Genomic DNA, 26,983 nt, shown 5'->3' on the forward strand with positions numbered 1-26,983 from the left:
AATTGTAATTACTTTCCACTTAACTAAAAAGCAAATTCTTGCTTCCCCTTTGGATTGAGATTCAGAATATTAGACTGCACATTTAGATGCCAGTTCACCATTTGGACATGTACAACTTTCTGCTTGTTAAGAGTAAAGTTAGTAATATAAGAACAGAAAACCAAACACTGCATGTTCTCCCTCATAAGTGGGAGTTGAACATTGAGAACACATGAACACAGGGAGGGGAACATCGCACACTGGGGCCTGTCAGAGGGTGAGGGGCTAGGAGAGGGATAGCATTAGGAGAAATACCTAATATAGATGATAGGCTGATGGGTGCAGCAAACAACCACGGCATGTGTGTGCCTATGTAACAAACCTGCACGTCCTGCACATGTACCCTAGAACTTAAAGTATTAAAAAAAGATTAAAGTTAAATATGATTTTCTTTTAAAGTTTCCTTTTGGTGTCCAAAAACAGAAATTATAAACATATACAAAAAATATATTAAAAATAAAAAGTTATCTGCTGGCTATACACTAACATCAAGTGTTTCATCAGCTAATATTTTGCAAACGGACCTCCATAAAACATTCCTGTACCAAGATAATATATAGTTGAATGAGTTATTATTCTCAAACTGAACGAAGTAACAGACTGGTATGTGAAAGGTGATAGAGTGATAGTGCAAAATCATTATGTTCTTGTATGTTTATACACATGTACGTGTATTCTCGTGTTCTCCTAGCTTAAAAGCGGAGCCTGAAAAACAAAATTCTCCACCCCATCAAATTTACGTTCAGTAATATTTTGCATTTTCATTTAAATTCATTTTTCAATATAGCCACCAGGTAAATGCTTGACTTGTAAGGTCCTTGATCCTATTTAACAAGAATTTTGACCTTTCTAACAGCAAAGTTTCCATAAGAAAAATTCAAGCAGACATTGAGAAGTTTCCAGGAATTTTTTAATTGAATCAGAACTGATAAGGATTAATTAACTACATCTGTCCTCATGACAGTCCTGATTTTGGAACAATAATCGAATGAAAACTCTGTCAACAGACATTGGCAGTGAGAAAAATATATTGCCTCTCTCTTTCAAAACCAAATCCCCACTGGAAAGATATTACAGAAAATGATGTCACGGTAAGATAGAAAATACATTACTGACTCTTAGAAATGGACCAGGAAGTCTGAAAACATCTAGGTCTTTTGAATGTAACAACAGGTAAAATAATAAATTAACAACTCCTAATGTCCTTTTGATATGAGGCAGGCTTAAAGGCACCGTTCTTCACTTAGAAAGGACCATACATTGTCAGCTCATTCAAATACTGTAGGATGAAGACTATGCCTACTCCTTTCTGTTTTACTGATAACAGAAGAACTAGAAGAATGAAGAAGAATGGAGAATGGTTTATAGCTGATTATTAGTACCTAAAATTACACAACCATACTGACTGCTCTGGTCTGCAATCTCTGATCTTAATCTTCAAGTGCTCCCTCAGTACTGGCAAGCAACTCTATTCTCTTAGATCAAATTCATGGGTTTAGTTGCACAGAGCCCACATGTAGAGTAGTCCCATGCTTGGTTTAATGCTCCACTGTCACTGTCTTGAAATTCTTAATTTTTAACAGAAGCTCCACATTTTGCATTTTTCCCCAGGCCCTGCAAATTATGTTGCCTTCCCTGTTTCTAGTCAAGTTATTCTTATGCTCCTCTACTCTCCCAAGTGATTATTTCACATCTTGTTTTCCTTCATTCCCCTAGTGTTTCCACTCTCCTTGTTGTTCTCAGTTTAATTATTTGGGTATACATGCTATTTTACTACAGAAAACAAAAACAGAAAAGAAAACTTTCACTTCCTCCTTCAACTATATGCAACAACTTATCTAAAGCTATACCCATATTAACTCTGGTCTCTTCCTATTAAATTAGGTGAACAGTTCTTCCTTTTATCTAAAGCCACCTAATACACAGGAAAGCAATCACTTAAAAAATTTTCAAATTTTCCTAATCTTGACTTCATGCCATAATTATAATAACTTACTCCATTAGAGAATAATGTGGACAGGTACTTTCTATCAAGTTTTATCAGCCATAGGAACTTATTTCAAGCAAGATAGCTATGGCCAAAGATTCAATTTACTTACATTTGCAATTTAAAATGGCTTTGGGTAAAATTGCAAAACTACTAATGACCCTATGAAATTCAGATTCCACTCTTTCCCTATCACAGGTCACCTACAGCTTGATCAAAATTCTTAATTTTGTTCATATATTACAATAGACAAATATCACAATTGGGCCTTTTATTATGCCACGTCCAAGTCAACTGCAAATAACTCACTTCAATCTTATTTCTCTGTAGAAATAAAGACCCAATTCAATCTCCCCACACCTGGAGGAGATTCAGTTTACACATGCAAACTGAGGAGAATGAACTAGATGAATGTTTTCCAATTGTGTTCCAGAAAATCTTGATTTTTAAAAAATATTTTGGAACAGCTTTAGTGGAAGTGGGAAAAGTAGAAAGGAATCCCAGTAGATTCTCCTTCTTCTGCCACAGCATTTATCTTCCTTAGTCATAGAATTTTTATAACATTTTTAAAAAATATTTTTCTACTAAAAATGGTTGAAGTTTTCTTACAGCTCTAAATTTCTAAATAAACAATTTTCACTGAATATGAGAAAAATCGTATGATCAATTTGTTACTCAAAGAACCTATATCAGAGAGAAACAGTATTTCCTTGGAAGAAAGACAGAGTGACAGTAAAAGACAGGTAATTAGGTAATTATAAGAGAAAGACATAGTGATAAACAGCAGAGAAACAAAAACAATTGCCAAAAAGTACATACCCACCCTTAACACTATTCTTTTACCTTCAAGCACTTAGGAAATAAGCTTATTCATATTTAATCCGTTGAAAAAAAACCACTGAAATTTGGAGATTAAGACAGAATAGCTTGTAATCAAGTGTGTCATAAGGTTTAGCACATATTTTTATTGCTTTTAAGCACTTAAGAAATTTCTACTGCAAAATTATGAGGAACAGTTTAATTTATAGAAACATAATTTTTAAAAAGGAATGAGATATATCCACACAAAACTTTCACATGAAGGCTTTATTGATAATTCCAAAACTTGGATGCCCTCAAGATACCCTTTCATCAGTGAATAGGAAACAAAGTGTGGTACAGTGACACAGTGGAATGCTATATAGTGATACAAAGAAATGAGCTAACAAACTACAAAAAAAAGAAAAAGAACCTTAAGAGTACACTACGAAGTTAAAGAAAGCATTCGCAAAAGGCTATATACTGTATGATCATAACCATATGAAATCATGGAACAGGCAAAACTGGGCACAGTAAAAGATCTGTGGTTGCCAGAGGTTTGCAGAAAGGAGGGAAGGAGAAATAGATGGAACACAGAGGATTTTTATAGCAGTAAAATTATTCTGTATAATTCTGTAATTGTGAATACAGGTCATTGTGCATTTATCAAAACCCATAGAAAGTACAGCACCAAGAATGAACCCCAATGTAAACTGTGGATTTCAGTTCATAACAATGTATGTGTATTGGGCCATTAATTGTAATAAATGTACCACAGTATGGCAACATGTTGATAATAGAGGAAAATGGGAGGAAAGACATAAAGGCATATATAATAATTCTGTATTTCTGCTCAGTTTTTCTGTAAATCTAAACTGGTAAATAAATAAATAAAGCCCCATTATGAAAAAGAAATTTTCTATTTCTCTATTTTCTAAAAGGCCCATTACAAAAAAGGAATGAGAAAACAAAAGTATACTAGTGAAGTGATCTTACCTTATTAAAAAAGTATTAGAAGACAGATAGCATGACTTTTAAGAGCAAGGAATTTGAAGACAGATAGATTAGCATTTTAATTTAAGCTTTTCTGTTTATCAACTCTAACTTTGGGAAAAAAAATTTTAACATCTCAAAAACAAAATTTCATCATTTACATAATATAGACAGTGTTTGAACATCTTTATGTTTGTTTTTCTCAATTTAAAATATTCAAAATCCTAAAGTCCTTTTATTCTTAGGAAAATAAGAACAGTAGCAAGTTATAAGTTTGTTTAGATTGAAACATTAGTACAAATTCCCTTCTCTCTGTGAGATCTCAGTAATAAAGCTTATTATTTACATTATTATAAGCATGTATAATTAAAATGCCTGGCTCATTTTCAGGCATTAAAAAAATTACGAATTTATAGCAATAAGTCTCCAGTCTGAATCTCTTCTTAAGGAGATGCTATTCTCAGCTAAATAAGAGTAACTTAAGGACATGATTATCTTGTGAATATTTTATGTTAAAACACATTATCAACATTTAATAGAAGAGAAGTTTGTCTTTGCTTTTCCTAACAAGAAGCATGAGCAGCCCTTAAGTACTCACATGTCCTATTGGGCACTTACACTACTGTGCTATCTGTTGCTATTTGTAAAATATTTATTTTACATTACTCTGGTTGGTTGATTTAGGTTTTATTTCCACAGAGAACTGCACAAAAGCTTTTCAAACATTCTAAACCTACCTTAAATCCCTTTTCTCTGTGGAATTCTTAAATTGCATTGGTATGGTAAAAGGAATTATTTCTGGCCAGGCACGGTGGCTCACTCTTGTAATCCCAGCACTTTGGGATGCTAAGGCGGGTGGATCACCTGAGGTCAGGAGTTTGAGACCAGCCTGGCCAACATGGTGAAACCCCGTCTCTACTAAAACTACAGAAATTAGCCAGGCATGGTGATGGGCACCTGTAACCCCAGCTGCTTGGGAGTCGGAGGCAGGAGAATCACTTGAACTCAGGAAGCAGAGTTTGCAGTGAGCTGAGATCATGCCACTGCACTCCAGCTTGGGTGACAGAGTGAGACTGTCTCAAAAAAAAATCAAAACAAAACAAAACAAAAACCGAGTCTCAAAAAAGAAAAAAGGTAGGGGGAATTATATCTGAGCAATCACACTGGAAACACTCAGAAGGTCCACAAAATCACAAGTAAAGTGTGATCTGAAAAGGGCTCAGGAACATCACACCCCTATCACGAGTGACCTGCTGATACACAGAGTGAGGCTTTGCCCTCAGAGAACTTGGGAAGTTCTGTTCTCCATGCCCTGCTGATTCATTGTTTGACCTTGCTCAAGGACTCTTTCACTGCATGTGGCAAATGAGCAAAAATATCTTCTTTCTTTAATGATGGTTTTAAATTAATAATCTTATCCAGAAACATGCATCTTAAAAGGAGTGTTGCTACAGAATTCAAAGCATCACTATTATTTATGCAATTGTGAACAGAAAACTGAAATGCAGTAATTTGCAAAATTATGAGTAGTGTCTAAAGAGCTGGCACAAATGCAAGGTGCCATTTGTTCTCAGATAAATTTACTTTCTAAGATTCAAATGAGAGTAAAAACTTGAATATTTCATGCACAAACCCTCAACTGTATAATGTATTCAAGGGTTTTGGAGTTGAATTTAGTTCACATTCAAATAAAGCTCAGTTTCACACACTTTTGTTCTGTCTATGAAAGGCCCAGCTGCTTGCCCAGCTGTGTATCAGTCATTCTTGACCACAGCCCTAGGACAGTGGAATTCTGTACTTTTGCTATTTCTTTTGATGCTAAAAATGGTAGACATGTCTTTGCTTGAAGGTCATACAGAAAATTTCTGACTATGAACATGAAGATTACAAAGGAGACATTATTTAGATAATTTTATACAAACATATGGTGTTTACAAGAATTCAATACCGATTCAGTCTTATGGTTTCATTACATAGCTATTGAATGATCCGTCATCTCAAGATCAAAAAATCAGCTTTTATTCAAATATAAAATTTCTGTTATCCTCATTTTAACCTCAAGTCTCTGTTGAATAACTGCAAATTAATAAACAAAATATATTCCAAAAGGAAAGTCACATTTCTATGACTTATACTATTTGTCAGAATGAGCTGTGAGCTATGGAATAGTGAAGCAATGGATTAGGGTAACAAGAGCTTTCTCTGATACAAAATGATGGTATGACTTGGAAAACTAGGTAGGCCTTTGTTTTTCACATAAAAACCAAACACTTGATTAAACTAAATCAAAGATTTTGAAATGTGTTTTAGAACCTATGTGCTGTATGAAAATATTTTAGAGAAGGCTAAAGAGGAAGAAAAACAGTTCTCCCGGGTGGGGCTTTTATTCCCCTTTCTACCAGAACAGCTCTGCACATTATCTTTCTTACTATTGGGGTTCATCATAAGATTTAGTTTAATAAAAATGTTTCCCTTTCTAAAAATACATTAAATAGCAGGTGAGTTCTATAGTCTTTTGCATATCTCAGCGCAAAAAATGGAAAAAAAGTTGATGAATTTTAGATAACTCAGAGTCAATCTGTTCCATAAATTCATTTACATCAGAGGTATGATCCTACTTTGGTCTGTGTCTTTTTATTATGGTATTATAGACTTAACGACACACATTTCAGCATGTCTCCAGAGCAAAACATACTCTGTTAGTCCAAGCTAGCTGACAAAGGCAATAAGAAAAAATATAAATAAATAATTTTATTTAAATAATACATTATATTTATTTATATATTCAAAGATATTATACATTATATAACTTTTCATACTTACTATAAAAGAATTTTATGTGGAAATAATATTTATGAAAACATGCACACAAATATTTTTGTATGTCTTTAATCTATTTTGCTCTTTATAGTGCATCATATTGGTACTACCATGCCAGTATTTTATGTTCTTGATCAAATAGTAAAACCACATATTTAGAGATGCTTAGTGTAGTATGGACAATGATTATGATAAAACCAAAATTATAGCACAAAACCTTGACTACACATATTTTTCAATTCATTTTTGTCTTAGGAACAAACTTCACAAAAATACATATCAAATAAATATTCTTTATTTTTCTTAGATCCTAAATTATAAGCTATGTGCACACAGTTTTACAGTTTTTGGTAAAGGTGACATACAAGAGACATAAAACACACACACACACACACACACACACACAAAATGGGAATTAAGAAGCAATTAAGTAAGGGACTCTTCCAAAGCATTATGCACAAACATCAACTGAATTTGGATCTTAGACCCGAATGTAAGAGCTAAAATTATACAACTTTGAGAAGAAAATATGAAAAATAGAATCTTTTGAAATCGCATTACACAGCCCTTTCTTACAAAGAACACAAAACTCAGTAGTCATAAAGGCAAAAAAAAAAAAAAACAATAAATTGGACATTATTTAAAATAAAATCTTGTTTTCTATTTTCATGTCAACAACATGGCAAGCCAGGCAACAAACTGTAAGAACATATTTGTAAAGTATATATCTGATAATGGTATTGTATTCATAATATGTAAAGACCTCAAACCCAATAATAAAAAAATGAACAACCCATAAAAATATATGGACCACAGATTTGAACAGATATTCACCAAAGATAAAATGTAGACGACAAAGGGGCACATGAAAAGATATTCAATATCATTAGTCATTAGAGAAAGGCAAATTAAAAACCATTGAGATACTATTATAAAACTACTAGTGACTGGATATGGCAAAAAGTCTGGAGTGGCTAAACAGTCATCTACATTGAAAATACAAGAGAAAAAAGGTGCATAGTTTTTCAGGGATTTTGATGGATACACACACACCACCACCACCATAGGTTTTGGGGTTGAAGTCACATGAACAATTTTATATTGGTCATGAAAACTCATTCTTACTAAGTGATTTGGGCAAAAGGAGAACATTGATTCCAGTAGATATGAACGAAGATAACTCTGAAACTGCACATTTCTCATACCAATATATGACCAGAAGAAAAAAAAATCAATGGTTAAGTGGTAATTCATGAAGCTTGTATTAAATTATATTCAATTCACATAGTTAACCAATCATATTGTGTAGTTTGTCCTAAAATGTTGGGTGTCTCTCATATTTTACATCCAGCCCCCATTCTTCCCTTGTTTTCTAACCTTGGGTCTGACCACAAGTGAAAATTATATGAAAATAATACTAAATGGATATCAGGAGACCTAACTCTTTATTATCTCTGTGAATCTGACCAACTTAATTAACCACAATGGCACTTAATTTTTTAAAGGCTCTTTAAATGTTAAAATACCTAATTTTATTGCGTGACAAACGGAAAGGAAGAAAATGTCATTTTCCAAGCCACTTACATCATGACGTTGAATTTAAATTATATGATTTAAAAGATTTAAAAATTTTAAAAACCTTTAACTTTCCAAATGCTTTATTTACATTTACTTCATGTTTAGTTCACAAGGTTACTATTTTACATATTTAAGAATTGTTTTTAACTTCATATATTCATCAATGTAATTTATTAGTGATAACTTACTAGTTAATAGGTTAAGGAAGAGTAAACTCATCCTGTATATTTTCAATATGTTATGATTTATGATGTTTCTTGAATTTTCTAGACAACTTTAGTTATATTTCTGCAGATTTAGCCAGATTTGCCTATGTATATACTAAACTATTTTCTATTGTGTTGGGCAAGGAAGTTAGTCTCCAAAGTGAACCCTATTGAGAGATATCTTCACACTCTGATTTATTTGTGCATTGTAACATTGAATTATGTACATTAATTTGCCTTCAGTTAAAGAAATTACATTTGAAAGGTAAGATATGTCCTCATATCAGTTACAAAGGTATTGATAAATTTATATTAGTAAGTTTCAACTGTGACTTGATAATTTAATGGCAGACTCGCTTGTCATTTCGGACATGAGACTTTCTCACTCACATTTAGGCCTCCTGTGTTGGGATTTCCAACTTTATACATATTATACAAAATCGATGAGATGAGCTTTTTAATTAAGGAGATTTATAATCCATCTTCCATATACCTATTCAAAAAACCAATCCAGCATAATAAAAGAGGACAGTTTGCTTGATAAAAATATGACCATTAAACTTTTTTCACATTGATGAGAATGGTTACATTTCAGATGACACAGTGTTCAGAGATGTGCTTGCTAATTCATTCTAGGGCAATTTCATGGGGTTCGAACTATTCTGGGAATACCTAAAAGCAGTTTTGATGTGATTAACCAAGACGCCACATCTTGTTTCAGAGTTGGCTGTTTGGTCTCTTACACACTTTGAGGGTACAGTTCTGAATTTAACATAGCAACAAAAAAAGATTTTGTTGATCCAGTGCAAGAGCATGAAGAAACCTTGAATTCCACAAAAAGAACATCTCTAAAAAAAAGAAAACTTGGCTGGTCCCTCAGATCACTTTTTCTTTCTAAGACTAACAAGTGTAAATATACTTCTTCCTTAGGAAGTTAAAAAAGACCAAGAATGAGAGATCTATATTGTCATTTTAATACAGATTTTTCAAAGCTTTGGGTGCAGGACTAGTAATACTATGGGGATCTTCCTTATTCTCAGCACCGGTGGAAAGTATGAGAATAAGAACAGAAAAGGAAAACAAAAATCACATGTATACATTCCTCTGTGGCCAAATTTAACAAGCCTTGAAATTGCTTGAAAATGAGATTTCATTTAGGAGGAAAGGACTACTTTTAGATCACCAAATCATCAAGTTCAAACTGCTTATCCTAGCAATGCAAACTGACAGCATATGCACACACATAATCAAATGGGAGATAATAATAGTATGTCTCGGCAGACTGCCTAACACAGGAATGTCAACGGCCCAAGGGATATGTCAAGAATAATTTCTTTGCATGCACTGCTCTGATGCTATACTTTGACACAGGATTATTTCATCAATGGAGAGTGTATGAAGCTCTTGGGCAACAAACCGATTTTCCTTTTCAGCCAGTAGGGAAAAAGGACTCAGGTAGTTTCCCTGAAACAAGCCAGGAGTGGAAGGTTGTTTAAACAGCCATATTTCTATGTATGCGTAAGAATCAGGAGAGACGGAAAATGAACCATTTTGCAAAATAAGCAAGGAAAGAGAATCATAGAGTAAGTCTGACTCTTTTCTTTTCCAAAGGAAAATTCCATCACTTGGTATAGGTTTTCAAATATAATCATTAGATACAGATTAGATGACTAAGATGACATCTATACTGGTTACATATCTCTATTTTTTGGGAGACCCAGTAGCATTATTACCCAGGAAGAAACCATGCCAGTGGCCAAGATGACCCTCAGTAAAAAGCTACAGCAGTGCAAATGTTATCTGTTATGTTAGGGTATGTATTTTTTAGAACTCCCTTCATAATATTTATTACCAATGACCAAAGGCAAGCAACATTGCTAATTATGTATTTATCTATGTAAACACACACATATTTCTAATTAATATATACATACATAATTTCTAATTAATGGTTTTTAATATCAAAGAGTTATACCTTAATGGAGCTAATCAAGGCCAGTACAGAAAAAAATGTGTTCCTACAAACACAGTGAGATTTGAGAGGGTTTTAGAGAGTATCACTGCTCATAGAACACATCTCCTCCTCAACATGTTTATTAATAGTAGAGCTTTTAATGGAACCATGCCTTCAATCTTACAATAAGATAATTTGTTTTATATAGCATTGCATGTAATGGAATGTTTTGTTTGAATCTCTCTTATAATATAAAAAACTGTAGCAAACATTTTCCTCAGAGAAGGTTTTCACAGTAGAAGAAAGGACCTGGCATGCCTCAAATGGGTGCAAGCATGACAAAGAGAAGATGTTAAGAGTAGATATTTGGAATGATGAAGGCAGTTTCCAATTTTCTCTAAGAAGGTGCTGAATTTCTTACAAAATAATCTCCAAGGACAAATCATAGATCCCCAACTAGATATAATTAAAAGAGTTAAATCTTACATGCAAAACAAACAAGCTGATGAATAAAACTGGAAATTTCCAACCATGATTCAGACTACATGCAGGGGTTCCACGTATCCACTATTATGATTCCCAATTCTGTAGGGGGGGTTGCCCCCACCTTTTTGTTAAGTGGAATTGTTAAGGAGAGCATATGATGTGTCATCCACTGTTTGAAACCTGAAAAATCAGCTATTCATACTATTTGACCAGTAACTTTGTATAAGATACAGAAAGAAGCAAGGGCAATACTTAGATGTCCTGAAAATTGCTTCTTATTCTTCACTGCCAGGGCTACTGTTATTTTTTCACTTAATATCAACCAGTTTGCTGGATAACTATATCTTTTACCTCATTTACTTATTTATTAGCTTTTTATGGTATATAAATACCACATTTTAAAATATAATAAATAAAGTTTAACATTAGTAACTTAAAGCCAGCAAGTAGGAGACCTGGGGCTACAAATCTGAGTCGAAAAACCCATGCTCATCATACAAGGTTATACTCATATACAGTAAGTTCCCCTTATCTTTGGAAGATATGTTCCAAGAATCCAGATGGATGCCTGAAACTGCAAATACCTAAACCTATATATGCTTTTTTCTATATACACCTATAATAAAGTTTAATTCTAAGTTAGACACAGTAAGAGATTAACAACAATAACCAATAACAAAATAAAACAATTACAATATGCTGTAATAAAACTTATGTGAAATGGTCTCTCTCAAAATATCTTACTGTACTGTACTTGCCTTACTTCTTGCAATGATGTGAGATGATGAATGCCTACATGATGAGGTGAAGTGAGGTGAGTGGCATAGGTATTGTGGTACAGTGTTAGGCTACTATTCATCGTCTGATGATGCGTCAGAAGGAGGATCATCTGCTTCGCGTGATCCCGGATCACTGAGCCATGACAATGTCAGGAGAAGATGATGTCAATGATCAAAAGAGCGGGTAGCATCTACATCATGAATATTCTGGACAAAGAGAAGGTTCACGTCCCAAGCAGAATGGAACAGGATAGAGTGAGACTTCATCATGCCACTCAGAATGGTACACAATTTAAAACATATATTGTTTATTTCTGGAATTTTCCATTTCATATTTTCAGACCATAAATCACTGATTGGGTGTAACTATAACCACAGAAAATGAAATCATGGATAAGGGAGGGCTATTACATAAAGATCAGTACAGCGCATTTCCTCACAGGACAGTACCCGACAGAAACAATGAGTGTATTCAAATGAGTGACTGCCAATATATTTTATTTCTGAGCATGGTTTTAAAATATGACTAGTTCACACATGAATTTAACCATTATAATAAATTTTTACCTAGAATTTATACATTTCAGGTCTCATTCTAAATACTTTCCAAATATCCATTTATTTACCTTTCCAACATCTTTGTATAGTAGATACACATACAGAAAGAGAGACATACAGAGAAGTTAAATAAATTGCCCAAGGTTACACAATTAAGTAAATGATAGAGTCAGGATTCAAACCCTGGCAGTATGGCTCCAGATAGAAATATTGCCACTGGGACAGCACTTCCTTTTAAGTAATAAAAACATTTTCTTAATATTAGCGGCAATTATATCAGTCTATTTATTCTGCATTTTTTTTTAGTATCTCCTATATGTTAGGCACTGATTGAGGCTCTTAAGAATAAGGCAAAGATCAAAAAATATAAAAGTCCCTGCCTTCAGAGAGGTTTTATTCTAGTAGAGAAGTCAGAAAAAGACATATCAAGAAGTAAAATATACAGTATGTAAGTCATGGGGAGAATAATAAAGCAAAGAAGTTGAATAAAAATGGCTAGATGTATAGGGAGTGAAGATTTACTATTTTTGTATCTTCTCATTGCAGATTGACATATAAGGACAGGGCTGAAGGAAGTGAGTGTATAAAACATAGAGATACCTGGGAGAAGAATAATTGTAGCAAAGGCAACAACAAGTGCAAGTGTCCTGTAATGGAAAAAAAAAAAAAAAAACTTATAAAAAACAGCAAGAAGACCAGCGTGTTAGCAGCAGAAGGAACAAAGGGGCAAACTGATAAAGTGAAGTCAGAGACAAACTTCACTAGGTTGTTTAGATCTGTGGAAGGACTTTGGCTTTTACTTTGAAAATAATGGGAAGCCATTCTAGTATTTTCAGGTGAAGGATGTGTATGCTTAAGAATAGGTAAGAGTCAGAAGGCTGAGGCAGAAGAATTGGTGAATCCGGGAGGCAGAGGTTGTGGTGAGCCGAGATCGCGCCACTGCACTCCAGCCTGGGCAACAGAGTAAGGCTGTGTCTCAAAAAAGGAAAAAAAAAAAAGCATAAATAAGAGGACAGAGGTGAAGGCAGGAGTCCCTGTAGAAGGCTAAACCTGAACAAGTACTGGTGAAATGATATGGGCTTGGACTTAGGATCCTAAGAAGCATTAAATTCTAGATATATTTTCAAGGCATAGAAACAGAATTCCCTAAGGAATTGAATACAAGGAATGAGAAAAAGGGAAGCATTAAACTTGGCTTGAAAGTTTTTGGCCCACACAAATCAAAGAATCAAGTTGCCATACCATGAGATGGGAAGACTTTTGGAGGAGTTGGTTTAGAAACTACCATTATTTCATTTGTGAACATGTTAAGTATGAAATGGTAGCTATAAGGTAACTGGGAAGAGATGTCAATTAAAATTGAATATAAGAATCTAGAGTTTGGGGAAGAGGAGTCATATGCATCAGCATAGAGATAAAATTTAATTTTTTTAGACTGGGGGAAATCACTTACAGAGAAAGAGATTGAGGGAGAGAAAGTAACAAGACTTTTAAGAACTGAGCTCCTGGATAATTCAATCATTAGGATATTGAGGAAGAAAAAAACAGTAAAAGAGATGAAGAAGGAACAGACAGAAGGTAGAAGGGAAACCAGATGGTCTGGAAAACAAATATTTCAAGCAGGAAAGAATGATCAACTGTGTCAAATGCTGTTGATGAATCTCAGTGTTGTCAAGGATTTAAGAGTTAACCTTAGTTTTAGCAATATCGTGGTAATGGGTGAACTTGAAAAGAACAGTCCCAGTGAAATTGGGAGTTGAAAACCTGAGATAGTGGTGGGTTCAAGTAAGACTGGGAGGACAGGGAATATGGAGGCGAAATACGGACAGCTCTTTTGAAAAGTTTTTTTTTTGTAAAAGAGAGCAGAGAAATAAGTTGGTGGCTAGAATGAACCACCATATGATCCTATGCTGTAAAGAGTTATTCTAGTGGTAAATTAAAAAGAAATGATTCCCAAGAGGGAATGAATAACTGCTGGGGAGGTGTCACTAAGGAAATGAGATGAATGGGACTTACTGAGCAAAAGGTGGCATTGTTACCTTGTAGGGAGAGGAAAAGTTCATTCACAGAAATAGGAAGAAAAGCAAAGGCTTAAGGTATAGGATGCACATAGACACATAGAAGCATACACGGATTTCTTCCCGATTGATACTATTTTCTCAATCAGATAGAAAGTAAATAAAATACCACTACCACTCTTATTAATCAGAGAAGATCAACTCTGTAGCAAGCATAAAGCCAGGACTATTAATTGTGTCTTAATACCACTTATAATTTAAATACAATCCTATCCCTATATGACTATGGAGAAATCGGATGTAAGCAATGGCGCAATTTATATGTTCAATTTCAAAAATATTTTTAAATTTAACACATGTTAATATTTAGGGAAAGCCAATAGTAGTCAAGCACCAATATATACTAAATAATAATATTTTTAGAATCAATACTACTTTCTATCAGCAAATTTAACATTAATTCCTTTTTTATTTAATATTAATAAGATCAGCCAAAAATAATATCATGGGGATATAACTAGAGTTGAAAGAGTAGGCATAATTGCTAATTATAACAAATTTATAATTTATATAACATTAAATACAATAGAAATAAAATATTTTTCACTTCCCATGTGTTATCTGCAATGTTTATTCTATTTACTAATCCATGTCAGAAGAGGTTTATCTAAGATTAATCTCCATTAATGGTATGACCAGTAAGTCTTCTCAAAGCTTTGTTAGATTTGTGGTTTCTATTGAAGAGTAGAATAAAACATAAAATGCACCTGCTTATTTGAATGTATTTCTTACAAATATTTTCAAGTAACATAGTTATAAATTTTAAGTTTAAAAGTCAAAACAGTAAAAGGAATGTGGTGATGGCAACTGAAAAGAATATCAACGTTTGAGTAAACTGTAAGAGCAAACAGAAAATTAATCCCTAAGTCATTATTTTACTTTTTCTAAAATATTCAGGAAGAGCTGCAAAAGAATTACTTTTACCTGATATGAAAATTTGGAGCGCTCCAGACACTCTTACTTTCTGAAAGTAGCAAGTAGAATCCTGCATATACATCTAATTTACTTTCAAATTCTATAGTCACATTGTAAAAGACTTTTTAAAAAGAGGGAAAGAGAAAGAAAACAAGTACAGTGTTTAAAAATAAAAAGTCACAAGAATCGTCCTTAGGCCTATGACCTTTGGGAGTTGGTACATTACTTGAATCTATAGTAAGAAACAATGTTTGTTGAATATATCAATAAATAAATACCAAACAGATATTTGCTATATTTTGGGTTATTTTCCACATTCCACTTTATGAAATGAACTCTCCAAAGCTAACTAAATAGATCCAAGAAAGATTAATTAACAGCATGAATTTTTTACTCAAAATGATTAGTGTTTCAGTAACAGATATGCACTATGCTAATGTGACCTTGGGCAAGCTACTTAACCTCTATGATCTTTAGTTTCTACACCCATAAAATAGGAGAAAAATACTTCTAACTTAATGAGTTATTACAAGATAACATACCTAAGGCATGTAGGCAAGGGGTCTGCAATAAAATAAATGAGATAGCTGATGTCATGATTAGTTACTTACAGGGTATTGCCAGATCAGGAGGAGACTGACATTTATTTCCTTTTAACCCTCCATAGCCCCTAGAAAAATTTCTCTACTACTGTTGTTCAACCAATTGCCTTAGAGGCAATTATTTTAAAAACAAGTTCAGAATTGGGACTGCTGTTTACCATGAGTATGCCTTTAACTGCCTTTATCCATTCCAAAACAGCTGTTGAATTTCATAAACCCAACAATTATGCCTGCTCCCCTCAAGCCCTCATAGCTTCTCTGAAGTGGATTTTTTTTTGGCCTAATTCCATTCTAAACCAAACAGGAAGATATGTTTTCATGAATTTCATGTGGTAGTTTCAGGCTAAGATAGTTTTTTTGGTCAGGAATATTTAATCATTTTTCTCCCTGGGCAGTTCAGCAGAAATTCAAACTATCAAACAGCAATTCAACTTCATTGTAAACATCATTCCAAAATATTTTCACATTTATGCTGGAAGGAAAAGAGGGAATATTATAGAAACTTTCATAATTTATCTGCAATAAAGCTCTGGGTACATTGAAAAGTAAGAGTTATATACTAGAAAGAATACAAACAAACCTTAGGGTCCGGCCAAATTGGAGTCAAAATCTTAGCCATTTCCTAGTGCAACAGTGGGCAAGTTGCTTATGTGTCTAAGTCTCAGTTTCCTCACTTAAAACAGGACACTTGTTATATATCTAGAGGTATTCATGTGATTTTAAAGTAGATACTGCTTGTTACATAGGAAATCCCAGAAATGATATTATCTCTTATGAATAACTGATTGTAGTCTTACAGAAAAACTTGGAAGATTCCAAGAGACAGCATGCCTTGAACTTAAACCTTAATGTCCTCATCATCCTTTCTCTGTGTCTATGTTTCAAGACAGTAATCAAAGAAGACAAACTAGATGTCTGCTCTCCTCTGTGTGTGATGGTAGTCCGGTAACTAGGGGCCTGGGGTGATTATTTAGACTGTGTTGTACCCAGAGATAACTTTTGTCTCAAAGATCTTGAGTTAATATAGGGAGCTCATGGTTATGTGGGATCTGAGAACCTGTAGGAGAGCTTCAGCTGGGGCTACATTTTAACTGTCTTTGATGCTAAACAAATTTTAAGGCTTGTGCTGCACCCCAAAAGATCAGGGAGCATCAGAAACACCTTTGTGCAGAGCATAAGATTTTAAGTCCCCTGTCTATTTACCTGCGTCCCAGAGGTACAAAATTCTATTGAGTTTATATTCTCTCCTGGTTGAACAGCATATACAGGACCCTAAAACCCTGATGTGGTGTCTGCCAAAAAGCCAAGGAGCTCAACAAACTGTGGGTAACGTTCCAAGAAGACCCAGGACTAAAGGCTTTTATTTTAAGTGGTTCACTTAGAGGAGTCTCATGTTAACTTGAAACAAATAAAAAGCAATAAGATTATGTAAGGATATTTTTAGATCTTAAAAAAAATCTAAAATTTTTTAAAAATTGGTAGAGGAAATGAAAGAGAAGATGACAACTTTCAAGAATTGGCAAAAAATCAATGGACAGGAATATCACAAAACACAGAGAAAAAATATAAGAATATAAAAAATCATAGGAGTAAAGTTAACAGTCTGAAGGAAAAATACAGAAGGTTTTATATGCAAATAATAAGAATTTTAGATGAAGGAAAAGGAACAGATGGAGGAAAGAGAATAATCAAGCCAACAATAGACAAAACGTTTTCTAAACTGAAGAAACACTTGAGCTGAAGATTGAAAGGGTTCACCGTGTCCCAGAAAGGATTAATGGAATATAAAAAAAAACATATTTTATATGCATTCTGGTAAATTATTCTGAATTCCTTAAATGAGGTAAATCCTTGTAGGCTTCTATACAAAGCATGTCACTTTTGAAATAAAAAGAGTCAGAGTAGCAATAGAAGTTATCCAAAATACTTGGAGATGGAAGCTAATATTGACAGACCATTAAGAGAGAGGACTGTAATCAAGAACCCATGTCCAGATGAGACACCTATTACCAGGGGGAAATAAAAGAAGTATATCTTTGGATATGCAGAGATTCTGAGAATATCACCCACATGTTTCCATTTAAGAAAAATATGTGAGAAGGCAATAAATATATACTGACCAGGACTGGAGATCCTGGAATAGGAAAAGATGACAAGAGAACAAAAGAAGGCTGAGCCATGTGCCTTATAAAACACATAGGTAGATCTATATGGATGATCTCCATGAAGAGGACAGCAATTGACATGTGGTGTTCTGATTATGGATTCTTTTTGGAAGTCTTTTCAATGTAATCTGTTTAATTATAAAATAGTTTCTACATATATATAATTTATATAAATATATATTAAAGTTATAAAGTTGTAAAGCAAAATAAGAAAATAAATATTCATGAGACAAACAACTACCTGATTACCCCAACACCTCGACACTAGGCTATGACCCTTCTGCCATTCTACACAGGAAGTGGCCACTAAAATTCTCTTTTTCTGAATTTATGCATCTTAAAAATGCATTCTTTATTTTTCTTTTTTTTGATATTGATAAAAACTGTCGTTAGACTATATGCAATTTTATGGTACTTACTTTTAATACAATATGTCCATTAAATCTATCCAATTTTTATAGATGATTTGCCTTCACTTCAAGGTAATAATACATTGGATAAACCCATTGCATTGCTTCTTATTTTCCTCTTAGAGAACACTGGTGTTTACCAGTTACAAACAGTATTGCTATGAACAATTTTGTACATATTTCCTGGTAAAAGAGTTTCTCTAAGGAATATGCCAAAAAGTGGAATTAAATATATTGACTGATTGTATATCAATGAATATCCTTTTTCAAGGTTATACCAAATGTTTACTTATTTTCAAAGTGATTTATTTTCTCTAATTTTTATCAGTACCAGTAATATATGAGTTTCTACTGAAAGGTGCCAAGTTTTTACATTTTCATTAAGTATTCTTAACATCCAAAGTCATGCATTAAAATAGAAAACTTAATGTCTGAAATGAAAAATATTAAACTATTTCCTCAAAATCTATAGACTAGAAGAGGATTAAGGGAGGGTGAAGAATACATGTGTTCTAAAATGTTATCTTCCTTTATGGACACAGAGAATTACAGCTCACATAAACAGCTAACACAGTAATTTTATTTTAAACCTTCTTCAACAAGCTATTCCACCAGTGTTGTGTGAAAAATTAGATAATTTTTTAACATTCTCATTGTTTAAAAAATATTCTATTAAAATATGAAGAAAACTCAATAAAATTCAATTAAAATGTTGAATATTCCATCCAGTTTATACTAGATTTTGTATCTGTAAATAATTTTTTAAATCTTTTTAATTAAAATAGAAAATGTCTGTTACAATTTATCTTTGTTTACTTTACTATAATTTATCTATCACTTTATATAATGTGAAAAATATAAAAATAAAAAGTAAGCTAGCCCAGAAGACTACTAACATTTTAAGAAGAGTAATACATTTCTACTCTATGCTTATGAAACATTCATAATTCACAAATTATTCTCCAACTATTAAATATAAAGAAAAAATATTTCAGTTGAAGTGACATTCTCTGAATTAAGTATAAAGATAATTCCTCCTTGATGGCACCACTGAAGATTACATTTAGTTTCAAAGGACTTCTAAGAAGCAGAAGAATTTTTAAATCTTCAAAAGTTCTGTGCTTTTTTTTGTTAACTCTTCCTACGATTTCCCTGTCCCTGTGTGTTATCATTTTCTGAGGTCTGGTCACTCCATTTTTATTCTATCTTATCTAAAAAATTATACTCTGTCCCTATTCTCTCCATTTACTTCTTTTTGCATATTTATCTGATCTAGTATTTTCTTTCTTTATTCCTAAGCTGCAAATTATTACTTGTTGTCTTCATTTATCTGTAAGACCACAATGTTCCTGAATAGATAAATATAAGTCTGAGCTGTATTAATAAGCAATATTCCCCAGATTTAGGCCCAATCAACTACCAAAAAATGTAACAAGCCATCAAAATACATAAAATCCATATAATTGAGTTTAAAGAGACTGATAATCTAATAGGCATATTAAATACATTACTTTTGAATTAATTGTAACCATACAAAGAATGAACACGGATTAAAAACTCACCATGCCAAAAGTGAAAATTTGAAAATATAGGAGATGCCATTTTACAATTGCCTACAGTAGACAAATATTCAATCTTTCCTTGACAATCAACATTGCCTTGATATTCAAATAATTTGAAATTGGAACTTCATAAAAAATTCTCAAATCTATGCAAGGTTAAATAAATGTAGTTTAACCAGGAAACCTGAATTCAATTTACAGTGTAACTCAAAGGATAAGCAGTAAGTAATCAAACATAATTCAGAAGGCACCAAAAGTGAGAAGCATCTTGTAGGATAGAAACTGATGTTTGTAATTATATATATACCAACATTTGAACATCTGGAATGTTCAAAGTGAAGATATATACATAATGGTGTTTATCACTGACAAATGCAGTTGCTTTAAAATTAATGTACTAACATTAATCACAAGTTCATATCAAGCGATTTGGACCAGTAAGGTAAACATACTTAAGTTTCATAATAAAAGACCTCAACACTATGTCTTGAAAGCTGAATTCTCAACCTTGATTCACATATATCAGTAATTTATATATGCAGATTCTGACCATTAGAACTTTAAAAGCACTCTTTCCTCCAGTAATTTTCAGGAAAGAAAAAAAAAATGAAAATAGAGCATTTTCTTCAGTATAATCTTGCAAAATATTCTTGCATTTAGGTTTGTATTTATAAAGGACTAACTCCATCCTGTGTCAGAATTCTGGTCTGTTAACATGCCTATTCTGCAATCCAACCTCCCTACCAACACCTCCAAATGTCATACCCACCCTCTCCTCAAATGGAATTTAGAGACACTAAAACTCATGAGCTGCCCACTGTGAGAAACTGTCAATTAAATCTCAGAAATACATTTTTGCAAATTCACAACATAGGTAGAGAAATGGGGGAAGAGAACCTCTTATCCATTTTGTATATTGATTCTGAAGTGCAGTCTCATCCATGTCCTTTATAGGGCATTAGTCCATCCTTCAGCCCTGGATTGTAAGATTACTGTGCTGATACTATAACAATTATGGCTTATTTATTTGTAAGCCTATATTCCTTACCCAAAGAAACACACATACACACTTACACATATATATACATATGCACATCGTTAATGAAAGTTTAATGTCATAGGCCATAGTTTCAGATGAATCAAAAGAAGACTCAGAAAATTTAATTAATCCAATTTATACTTTAACTTTATTCAACTAAATTTTTTATTTCAAGTAGAATGACTCAAAATCTGATGGAATATATAAAATATTCACCAACATCAGTGTTTTTTTTTTTTTGGCTTAAAGACCCAGAAACAGTTATAGATAGATACATTTTAATAAAAGCTATCACCAAACAAAAATATCTAAAATTAAAAATTAGATTACAGATAGTTGCCAGGTTGGATTCTTGCCTCCTTTTGTACCCTATAGCAAAACTGTCAGCAAATATGGGGAGTTCTTGTTTCCAAACATCTTGCAGGCATTATTCATTTACTTGACAAATATATATGTAACATCTAATAGATGCCAAACACTATGCTAGTAGCAGAGATTAAGTCTTGGCCTCCTTTAGAGCTTGCATTCTATAATGCTCTGCTGCTATAAAGAAAAATATACTGGGGAAAGGAAATGTTAAATGATGTTATTTCAGTTACGGGAATTACAACCCAAAGAAGTAGCAGTTGATCAAAGTCTGAGTGATATGAGGAACTGAGCCTTCCTCCACACATGTGTACAGGACCTGGGGTCCTCATTGAGGTTCACAAATATAACTTCACATCATATTATTTCTTTTATCTGTACTTCTGCCTATATAGTTCTGTCTCTAAAATGCCCTCAAACTCCTGCTGCCTTTTAGAATCCAATAAGTTATTTGTGTTGCCATAGTCCTTTCTCCAAAAACTCCAGTCAACATTTAACTTCTGCGTTTCAAGACCAGCTCTTTATTCACTTATTGTGATCTGTACCAAATGTCATGGCACTAAGAATCTAAAAGAGAAAACTGATACTTATAAAACATCTAATATGAACCAGAATCTCAGCCAGTAAGCTTTCCACACATTATCTAACTTTACCTTCATGATACTTCTATGAGGTAGGCATGATTATTCAATTTTACAGATGAAGAAGCTGAGCTTCTGAGAGATGCTGATCATATATCTGTTAAATGGCAAATCCATAATCTGTACCCAGTTTTGTATAACTCTAAATTTCATATATTTCATTTTGTTTATTTACTCATTTATTTATGCTCCCAAATCAAAAAGAAAGTATGTCCCATGTCTGATTACCATGGGAGCTAGATAATTATCAGTGCTTTTGTCTGGAATTCTGTTCATCTTCTCCTCTGCATATCAAAGTCTTCAGGGGCTAACATGCTATAATACTTTTCTGAATTAGTTCAGGTCACATTGATACATCTTCTCTAAACTGGTACACTTGGAATCTGAATTGCACAGGTTGGTAAATATTTATTTCTTTACTTGTGTGATTCTTCATCTCTTTTTTTAAACAAAATTATTTAAGAATAGAATGAGAGCTCTGGATGCCCTCCCCCAAGAATAGTGAATATAATTACAATATTGGACATACCTGAAACTCATCTCTGGACTCCCTGCTTTGAATGCATTTATTTAAACTACTCAAGAAAATTACAAGTTCCTGAGAGCAGAAACTATAATTTATTTTTTCTTGAGCTCCCTGCAGTGCCTGGAACAGTGTTGAATAAAAATGAAGTGACTGGCTTATCAAGGAACCCCATGCTTTATGTTTTTTAAAGTGATAGGTTTTCAGCATAAACCTGTCTAATTTCAATAAAAATGTTGTATGCATTTTGCAGCACCCAAAGATCAGATACCTTTACAAAGGGAGCACAAAATGGTTCAGCACCACCATTTGTGGGTCATCAAGCAATGAATTCCAAAGCTGGCTGCAGAATCTGAATGTACATGTTTCAAAGGAGGGTCTGAAGGGAACTGGAAAGACAGCTGAACTCAGCTGAGAACTCTCATACTCTGCCTCAAAGAGAATATCAGAAGAAAATTTCCTCCTAGTGATGTTGTTGAAATTGTTATTATTGAAATAATAATAATAAAGTTAAGGGAAATGTGATTAGATTCCAGAAAGAACACTATAAAAGCAGCTACTAAAAATCACTGCTATGAATTCTCCTTCCAATTCACATAACATTATTTTCTTATTCAGATTCAAATGAAATGAACATTCTCAGAAAACTGGCTGAATATACATATTCCAAAGAGGAAGATACTATAATAGCAAATAAACATTTAAAAATAGCTAAATAGGAGCAGTGGGGATAAAAGACAAAACACAGTATTGTATCTTGAAATTCAGATCACTAAATAACAAAAGGACATTTAAAAGTAGAACAAAAGGGTAACGGAGGACTGGTTAAGGTGATGCAGTTTTCACCATTCTCTGTCCTGGCAGTCTCAGCAGATAACTTGGACCCACCGTTCCTAGTGAATACCATATGCTGACCCTCCTACCCTCGGCCAACACACAGGCATGCAACTCACAGTAGATACAACTAATTCCCCGCTGCCCGCCCACTTCCAAAGAAAACAGCTTTGCCTTCATTATCTAACTTTAAAGGGTGGCATCTCATCTGCTCTAGCTATCATTTCCAGTCTAGCATAAGAAAGCTTCCCTTACAATTGTTCTCCCCAGGATTCCATTCACATAGCAACACATTTTTTTTTTCTTCTGTTTTGGGCACAGTTACTCCCTGACTCTCATTATCACCAGTAATTGGGCTTTTTTGCATTGTGGTTAAAAAAAAAAAAAAAAAAAAAAAAAAAAAACGGAAAAAGACAAAAAGAAAGAAATAACTTCCAGATTTAATTATACATTTGTCTCTATACACTGAGAAGTTTCTGGATGTAAAGGCTTAATTTTTTTTATGATTTCTGACACTTTGAGAAGTTTTGTTTTGAATTCATTTTGCCTGCTCCTTTCAAAATATATAAAGGAGAAAATTTGGAAAAAATCCAAGCCTCACTGTCAACAGGCTGGCCCTGCATTGCTTTTCTTATCTTGACTACAACCACCAAAAGGACAGCAGACAATTTACATAAATGATCTATAACAACTGTCTCCCGAAAAGACTGTAGCAGTGACTTTCTTTTGTAGCAATTGTTAGTATCATGGGTACTTTCAGAGAGTCCAATAAATGGCTTTATAGTCAAATGCTGTTTTTCCACATCCCAACCACTTTGCTACAGTTTTCATCATTACTTACTCCTTAACAAAGGTAAAGAGTGTTCAGGGAATTTTCCAAGAAAAGGAAATTAGCAATACATAAGAACAAACTAAAAATATTAGAACTCTTAAGTTTGGAAGGATAAGATGAAAAGGACAAGAAAGTTTAAATAAATGAATAATAATATATATTTTTTATATAATATGTAATAGCATACACACACTTTTCAACATTTATAATGACATGTAAGTATGGAAATTATAGTGCCACCTTCATCAGTTTTTAAATGATGATCATATGAGTTAATACTTAAGTGTCTAAAACAGTGCATGCCATAACTGAGCACAATAAGGTTTGGACATTACACAACTAAAGAGGTCACTACTCACCCAGCCACAAACTGGTCCCCTGGAGTTGTGCAACTCAGTGATCCTGCATAGTAATCAGTATATGTTAAAATGATTTGTCTATGTATGTCCCTTCCCTATCACACTGGACTGTCTCAAAACAAGACTCATCCTTCATCTTTGTACCTCAGTCCTAACACAAGGCCTTCAAAGGTAAACACTGGCATTTTCAGAGCTTCACAACATCTCTAAAGTTTAGATAAAGCAGAATTACAATCTCATTTAGGCAAATAAAGAAACCAAGTATCAGAGAGCATAAGTGACTTGATTAAGGTCTTTCAGTTAAATGAGCATTGGTCATTTACTGAGCACCATTACAGAATAACCTACAATGAGCCAGACTTCAAGGTTAAGCTGAGAACAATACATAAACAGTACTGCCAAATAGCTAACGTTTCATGGAGAGAAACAGATAATAGCAGGTAAACAAATACATAACTTCAGATATTACTATTTAGCAAAATGAAGACAATAAGGTGAGTGGCAAGTTTATATAATTTACCCCTCTAAAGAGTGAAAATTTCAACCTCATTGCTGAGGGCTGTCATGTAAGAATTAGGAGGATAAGCATTACAAGCAGAAGAAAATCAAAGCTCAAGAACTGAAGCATGCTGGCAAAGACTAAAAAGAAGACCAATGGGGCCAGAATGCTGTGAGAAAGCAGAAGTTTTTAGGAAGAAGTCAGAAGGAAAGGCTGGGTATTAGAGGTCATGGTAAAGAAGACAGATTTTATTCTGGTTAAGAAGGGAAGCAGTGAGATTTAATTTAAACTTTAGAAAACTTAATGCAGTTAATATGGAGTAAAAGAGGTAAGAAAATGAAAGAAAGATTGGTTAAGGGCTTAGTGCAGTAATCCAGGAGAGAAACTATGTTTTATATTACACCCATTTCTACCACCGTAAGAGATAGAACATCTAATCAGACAGAATATAATAGAGATTAAATCAGGAAAAGGAGAAGTTTGCTTACAAAACCAATATGATGCCTATACCTTCCTTTTGATGGACTCCATGTAAGTTAACAGGCCTGGTGAGAATCCATCTAAATCATAGTGGGACACTGAAATTGCAAAGAATAAAACGACAAACCAATTAATTGAAATGGTACATGGAATGTGTTTGCCGAATACCCCCTTCCATGGTATCCTTTAAGTGATTTCCTTTTCACAAAATGGCCCTGTGAAATTTTGTGTATTAATCAAATAGATTAATATTATACACAATGTGGTAACTGAAAGACTGGGATCTGAAGCTGCTCACTGTTGTTTTCAGGAATATAACAAAAACCCCATGCAGAGGCTGTCAAATGAAGCATTTCATAGGTAACTTCAAAAGGTAGGTTTTGTTTAAAATGTGGCTTTGCCCAAACCTAATCACTGCTAGGAAGGTGGATATTTTCTGTCTCTAGTAGAGATCGTGAAAAGAGTTAGTTAAGTGCTTTCCCATACAATGTCTCATATAATCCTCAAACTAACATGGTAATATTATAATAATTATTATCTTCATTATTCAGATGAATAAACAGATTCAGAGAAATTAATGACTTAACCATGAAAATTTAAGCATAACTGGTGAAGTGGGCCAGAATTTGAAACCAGTTCAACTTTCAAGGTCATATTACTTCTATCACTCTGCATTGTTTGCATTTAATAAAGACATTCTTGCCCCAGAGAGCTGCATAGGTCCAGGGTAGACAGCACAGGCTTTGATGTTGGTCTATGCACCAATTCTGTGACTTCACTTGGAAAGCTTTTCATATCTGAAAGTTTTAAGTTTCCTCATATATAAAATGGTGATGATAACCTCCACCATGAATATCTTCTTTGAGAATTAAAACAATATAAGCAAAAGTTTAGTGTAATGTTTTAATCAACAATAACTAAATAGATGGTAGTTTAAGAAACAGATGACCCTTAAAAGTGAATAAAGATACCTGATTATATCTGATAATAATTCTGATTAGCTTTAGAATACAACTGTAAAATTAGGTATAATGTGAATCAGAGAGTTATCATGCTCTGCATAAAGCTTTCAGAGAGGATTTCCAGCCCATGGTCTCCACCTCACTTATAATTAATAGAAGACTGGGGATTCAAATACAATAAGTACAGAATGAATAAAACAGAAGGCCAAGTCTCTCATGAGCTTCAGTTTGATATTTCTAGTCATCTGCATTTAAGGAGAATATAGAACAACTCATTTTCCCACATCCCCAAATACTCTGCTCTGTCATTTTAATAGTTGCAGAAATTTCACAGTATAGCTACAGTGTTTTGTCAATATTCCCAATTGATTTATGTTGTAGCATAGACCACGGACAGATTCCTGGGCATCTTCGCAATGAGGGTTGGCAGACTGCCTCCTGCCCTGGCCTTGTACCAGGAGTCATAGACTCCCCACTGCTGGCATCCCACAACCCTATATTCTAAATCAGGCAAGGTT

General features: G+C 33.5%; 1 protein-coding gene across 20 annotated transcripts in view; it reads right to left on the reverse strand.

Moving 5' to 3' along the window:
* KCNC2 (potassium voltage-gated channel subfamily C member 2) overlaps positions 1–26,983 on the reverse strand; it is a 171,598-nt gene that overhangs the window by 57,860 nt on the left and 86,755 nt on the right. The window lies entirely within an intron of this gene.

This window comes from Sapajus apella, unplaced genomic scaffold, assembly GCF_009761245.1.
Source record: "Sapajus apella isolate SASKATOON/1434 unplaced genomic scaffold, GSC_monkey_1.0 scaffold2, whole genome shotgun sequence".
In the NCBI taxonomy this organism is placed as follows: domain Eukaryota; kingdom Metazoa; phylum Chordata; class Mammalia; order Primates; family Cebidae; genus Sapajus; species Sapajus apella.